Genomic DNA, 7080 nt, shown 5'->3' with positions numbered 1-7080 from the left:
TTAATCATCAAATGTTGAGGTTTAATTTGATGCACTTTCTAAGGATTATATGATCCATTAAACTTTTCCAAACCAGCTTCAACCAAGTGGTTTCGGTCTAAAAATTAGTCACAATGTTGAAGTTTTGTTTAATGCAGGTTCTAAAATTAGATGACTCTAAAAATGTTTCCAAACTAGCTTCATCTAAGAAGTTTCGGTCTAATAAAATTTGTCCTGATGTTGAAGTTCCGTTTGATGCACCTTCTAAACAATTATTAGATGACCCTTAGAACGTTTCCAAAATAGCTTCAATTGAATGATTTCGGTCTAAAAAATCAGTCCCTATGTTAAACTTCGGTTTGATGCACCTTTTAAAGGGTTATTAAATTAGATGAACCGTAGAATGTTTCCAAACTAGCTTCAACTAAGTGTTTCGGTCTGAAAAATCAGTCCCAATGTTGAAGTTTAGTTTGATGCACCTTCGAAAGGGTTATTAGATGATCCATAGAATGTTTCCAAACTAGCTTCAACTAAGTGGTTTCTATGTAAAAAAACTAGTCCAGATATTATCCATGATTACTTTAGTTTAATACGCTATTTCAAAATAATCACCATCATTGCGGCTAATGAGTTACCTTACCGGGAGATAAGATTAATAATTATGATCATTCAAACGGTTTATCGGCATTATCAACAAAGTATATCTGAGATTTATTACATGTCAAATGTTGTATTATTTATTGTCATTCGCCAGGTCTTGCCGATTGAAGAACATATCGTATTAATTTGATGATGGTCATACGATCATTCTTGCTTTTATTCATCAACGTATACTGGGTGTTTCGTATCTGTTGTATTAATGGGTCAACGTGAAAAGTGATGAAGTATGATATTAACACATATTGAAAGAATATTTATTATGTCTGCATGGGAATTCAATACTTAACTACTATTATTCTTATTATATTAGATCTTACATTCATGTGGGTTTCAATGATGAATGTATAAAGTCATTTAAGTTTTCACCTGGTTTATCTTAATTATTTAAAAATGGACCTAATTTGTAATTGGGATCCTTGCGATTGTCACCTAGCTTGATAACTCGGATTCTTATTTTGGGCGTTATTTGTCAAAGCTTTCATTGCGAGCATCACATAGCTTAATAAACCGATCACTTATTTAGTGGACCTATATTCGATTCAAATATTCATCAATTCTTTCGAAGGATTCACCTACTATGATTCCTTATCTAAATCCCAGGTGATTGACGGCTAGGCAATACAACCTATTTCCGATCCGAATATTCCTTAATTATTTAGAAGGATTCACCTAGTATGATTCGTTATCAAAGTCCCGGGTGATTGACGGCTGGGCAATGCCGATCTATGTCTCATCCGAATTTTCATCGATTCTTTCCAAGGGTTCATCTAGTATGATTCCTTTTCTAAGTCCCAGGTGATAATTTCTGGGACATATCATCATATTTAGGGGTGTGCATCAGTCCAAACCCGAACCGATCCGGACCGAAACCGGTTGGCTCGGAAGATCGAATTTTGAAATTTTGAGGACTAGAGACTGGACCTGTTACATTCAGTTGGGTTCTGGTCAGACCCTAAAAAATACCAGTCCAGTCCAGGTTTGGACCGGTTAGACCGGTTGGACCGGCTATTTTTTAACTCATACTTTTTTACTGATTATAAAAACTTTAAAAAATCAGCTCTCACAAGAACTAAATTAATTCAAGAATAAAAGCAAAAATGTATGCATGAGTTTAACCAAATTCATGGTTTTACGACCAACACATGGTGGTATTTCAATACAGATTTATTGTCCTCTTTAATGTCGACGATCATGAAGTTGAATTTATATGTACGATTTCTGAAGTTGGGAAAATATTTTTTATTAGTAGGTCTTATCTGGTCTAACCCTAAATTTTCTATGTTTAGACATGGGTGGACCGGATCGGAACCCAGAATCGAGAATTTTTAAGGATCGGATATCGGACCTGATGCTTCTGGTCCATGTTCAACCGATTTTGGTCTAGATCGCCGGTCTGGTCTAATTTTGCACAACCATAATCATATCAAGCTTAAAGGTCGAATAATCATATCAGGATAATCATCAAAAGTTGCCCAAAGACCAAACATTTATAATTCATGGGGCTTCCACCAAGCATATTTGCCCCGGTAAAAATTTAAAAGTTTATCTTATTTGAACCTAATTGTATGGTTTCTTCTGAACATTTAATTGGTTCACATCATACGTATGATTGTTTTCCGCATAAAGATTGATGCGCTTGCTACATTACATTTTCTCCTCTATCACTTTTATGCATGGGGCTATTGTTATGAGGTCAAATAATTAAGCCCATAAGACATCAAGTCATACCCTAAACCACCCACCATAGTTCACTACCTTCCTAATATAACTCCCGCCTATTCCCACATCTACTTACATTATCTCCATTATCATCCCATGATCAAGAACCAAACCTCTAAAGACCCTACAAGAGACTACTATAAATACTTCATGGAACTATGGAAAATGGTATACAATTTTACTTTTCTATACTTAATTTATTTCATCAAAAATACATACTATCTAATTAATCACTTTATTATTGTTTTCGGACTAACTTGAGCATCGGAGAGGCTTTCCGGAAAATCATCCCTAGATTTATTACAAATAATAATGCGGAAAATAAACTACAAATACAAGATGATGTTTGTAGTGTCTCCTTTGTGTAAGGCAATAGACTCCTTGCTTGAATGAACCACGAATTTAACAACACAGTAGAGAAGATATGTTTGCAACGATGAACGTCACTCAGAAATCTTGATATAGATGAAAGGCGACTACAAGCTTTTTTATTGTCATATTTCCCCCCACAAAGGTACTTGGGTTATGAAAATAAAAATTTACAATGAGATACAATCAATCACATCAACCGATTAGTACGAACCGATTGAACTAAATGATTATGTGTTTTTGTAGAGATTAAAAACAAAAAATAATAAAAAAGTTAATTACTCTCTTCTATGTTTCAAGAGATTGAGAGAAAGATGACAGAAATTTAATGTTCCAAGATGTAAATGATTTTCATGCACTCACTAATATTTATAGAGTTGAAGTGACATAAGAATTCATCCAAAACCAGATATAAATGATAATTGATTATTATCAGTAAATTATGACATAAAACAATCATTCATAACAACACATTACTCCATGAAACAAAGTTTCGTATCACGAACAAATACACTGTTCTGAGGTGCTCGAATGATTATAAAACAAATCAACTTCCATAAACTTTTTGACACGAAAATTCCTAAGTACTCGAACGAGCAAATGCTCAGACCAACAAACAGAAGCTTTGGAAACAAACTGTCAGCACACAGCAGGTGTGCTCGAATGAGCACCCTTTTGCTCGAACAAGTACCTTGGTTGAATGGGTGTTTTGGCTCCGTTGTTACGTGTTTGCTTAGTCTATACCTTAGTACATGTCTTAACCTTTGGATATAGTCGTACATGCTCTAAATCTCAAGAGGATTAGTCTTCCCTTGTGGTTGCAAGGCATGGAAATTATCTAGGTTGAGTTATATCATCCCATATTTGGGGATATTATTGTAACCATTTAACCCTTTGGTTAGGTATCATATATATTATTTTCTCATCTTTTATTTATATCTCTAAGTTTTGTATTGAAACAATTCTATTTGTTTTAGAATTTTAAATTGATTTAAATTGTTTTCTTTTGTTGGTGAAAATCCTTGTACATCGTGCATTATGTTGGGAATTCAGTACGTTGTAGAACATGATGAACCATTGGGAATTTGAATGATTTCTCCCATTAGTCATGTGTTGTAGACATTGCTTGATCGCCTTAACTAGAGGTATGTTAGTTAGGAATCGGGGGAGGAGGTTACCCAATGTGTGCCACTAAGAGTGTTTATTTTTTGGGGAAACATTTTCCCGTTCAACTAACTTCCCATTTTTGGTTGTTTGGCTTGGAAAGAATTTAAAAGAAAAATTTAGGTGGGAAAGATTTTACATCACTTTGAAAACATTTCCTTCAATATCAAAAGGAAACCAATTTTCCACCATTCCATCCCCAATACTTCTATTTCTCCCAAGACTTTTTCATCAAATCAAACAAAAAAAAAAAAAATAAATTATCATTTGCATTATTCATTTGAAATAGTTTTCATTGAAAATAATTTTCAAGGAAAATGTATTTCACCAAATAACACCTCTAAAGCCTACTTGTTTTGGTAAAAAAAATGATGGAAGACTTAGATTGTTGACTCCTTGATTGGTGGTATCTTCATTAAATAGATGATCACACTTGTTCCACTGTCATATGGTAAGATCATATTGAGGATTAGTTGATATCTCGATTTGTAAGATCATATGGTAGTTAGATAAAAAAGGATTTAAGTATAGAACATTTGCGGATAATCACCGGAGTTGATATCTCGATTTATGCAACCATTTCCATTTGTTTGGGAATAGGGATTGAGGCTTTGTCATTTTTGTTGTTATTTCAGTACAAGAAATTATTCTTGAAAGTAACCTACAACATCAGTATGAAATTATTGGTTGCAAATTTGCTGAAATTTCAATCTAGCAAGTAGCTTATTGCTTTACCTTTACCTTCATTACATGGTGGCAATTTTGTGCATCTATGGCCTTGGAGACCCGCACTTTATAATTGTATTGAAGTTAACTTTCCCAATTGTTTGTTTTTCTTTTGTTTGTTTACATAGAAAGATAGATAGCTGGGAAATGGGGACTATTGAATTTTGATTAAATGGGAAGGTACTTCAAAAATTATGATGGCAATAGGTTGTTTAGTCTCTTGAGAGACCGACACCTCTCAAACCCAGCCTATTAAAACTAAATGTCTACTTATATTATTCTTAATGCGTACCTACTATATCCTTAATACGTACTCACAATATCTTAAATGCCTAGCTATTTACTTCATTTTTGATGCCTACTTATAATATGTCAAAAAATATATATTGGGTGGCCCAATTAGTGATGGTTTTAAAGAGACCGTCTCTCACAAGAATTTGTGTTCTTTTTATGAGCTCCTTATTGAGTGGTGATTATTATGACAATGACGCTTGATATAGAAGGTCTACAATAAACTTAAATTTGCTATCGAGTCATAATTATTCATCTTAAAAGTTTCAGTTTATTAAATAAAGTTTCATTCACTTCATTTTTTAGAATGAAATAGAAAAATATGTTTAATAAAAACTTTAAATCTTTGTACCGATGAAGAAATTTTTTTAAAAAAAATTATAATGATGGATCGTTAAATTGTAAGAAAAATTAATGAAAAATTGTACATAAGAAAAATTTTAAAAAAAATTGAATATTGTTTGTTGACCATAATTGATGAACCTAGTTACCATAAGCAATATACAGTAAATATCATTAAAAAAAAGGAAATTCCACATGATAATCCTGAAGTTTTGGGTTTTCCACGTAGTAACCAAAACTTTTAAAAAAGCCACGTGGTAACCCTGAGGTTTACTAAATTGTTCCACAGTGACCTTTTTGCACATTAAACATTAGCAATCATTAATTTCGAAACTTTAAGGCTGTTGTACGCCTATTTATGTGACTCACCATTCAAATGTCATCAGTTTCAACCTTTTTCCCCAAAACAAAAACCAAACTCTACCATCTTTTGAAATTGATGGTGAGTCGTATAAATAGGCGTACAACAGCTTTAAAGCTTCGAAATTAATGTTTACTAACGTTTTTATGAGCAAAAAGGCCCCGGTGAAACAATTACGTAAACCTCAGGGTTACCACGTGGATTTTTTAAAAGTTTTGGTTACCACGTGAAAAACCTAAAACATGTGGTAAGATGCAGGCTAGCAGAGCTACTTTCACTTAGTCCTTTTGGTTGTAAAAACATCTCTTTCTAAGGATCTTTCTCGAGCCAAAAGACTCTTTAGCCACATCCTCCTTTATGGGTATGAGTTGCCGCCATCCTTTCCTTTTTAGATCTTGACTATAATTTTCTATGATTGAAATACAATAGATATGATATTGATGAGCAGAGCAGTGGCTCCTTGGTCAACCAAATAAGTTGTCTTGAGCAACATGTCAAAAAATCCTTAGAAAATCACGCTAAATTTGTTCTAATTATATAATTATGTACGATATAAGTTATAACAAGCATACATAGAATCGTCTAAGTCTGACGATCTACTTGCATGGAATCTGCATAATTGACTCGCATATATAAGGGGCATTATCCTGTTGAATGTATATTATTCTTGTTTGTTCTAGAGGCCATTTTTCTTTAAATGCTGGGATTAATTTTTTTTCATGAAAATTGTATTCATCACTTATTTGGTGATCCTCTTGACTTGTTTAAATTTTGGAGTTCCACTAGGCTTTTTTGCATTTTTTCTTACTGTTGCTAGAATGTAAACTAATGGCCAAAAATCCTATTTTCTCATCAATGTGCAATCTCCATCTTCATTAAATTTAGGTCAAGCCGTGGCCAATAAAAACATGACCGTACAAATAACTCTTTTTGATTTGCATGTTTTGTTAGTCTCATATCTCCGAGGGCTAGATAGTATTTACTTGTAACTTGACTTTAGAAAAACCATTGTCATTGTACTTGTTATCACCATTTGGTTCATCCAATATGTGTGAAAAACACCATTTTAATCTCTCTTATTTCTTTCGTGTTGTGATTATTAGAATATTAGAATATCTTAGAATAATATCTCTTTGATTTCTTGCATATTTTTGTATATCTTTGTGATTATGTAGAATATTAGAAAAATATTTAGTTTCCTAAGTATAATAGCAATCTTGTATATATTGACATTAATCTTAATGAGAAAGGCATCCCGAGTCATTCTTACATGGTAGCAGAAGCTTCGGTTTGTTGATCCCGACTCCTTTTCCTTCTCCTTGCAGCCGGCCAGCCTTACTCCACAAGCTGCCGCCATCTTTTGTCTTTCTCTTCTTCCTTCTTTTCTTTAATCTTTTTTCTCCCATTCAACTTTGATTACTAACATTAAAACAAGTATTCCCATTCAACTTAATGAAGATGGTTCCAAT

The sequence above is a fragment of the Amaranthus tricolor genome, chromosome 10 (genome assembly GCF_026212465.1).
Source record: "Amaranthus tricolor cultivar Red isolate AtriRed21 chromosome 10, ASM2621246v1, whole genome shotgun sequence".
NCBI classification, from domain to species: domain Eukaryota; kingdom Viridiplantae; phylum Streptophyta; class Magnoliopsida; order Caryophyllales; family Amaranthaceae; genus Amaranthus; species Amaranthus tricolor.
Note: the sequence above shows the minus strand (reverse complement) of the source record.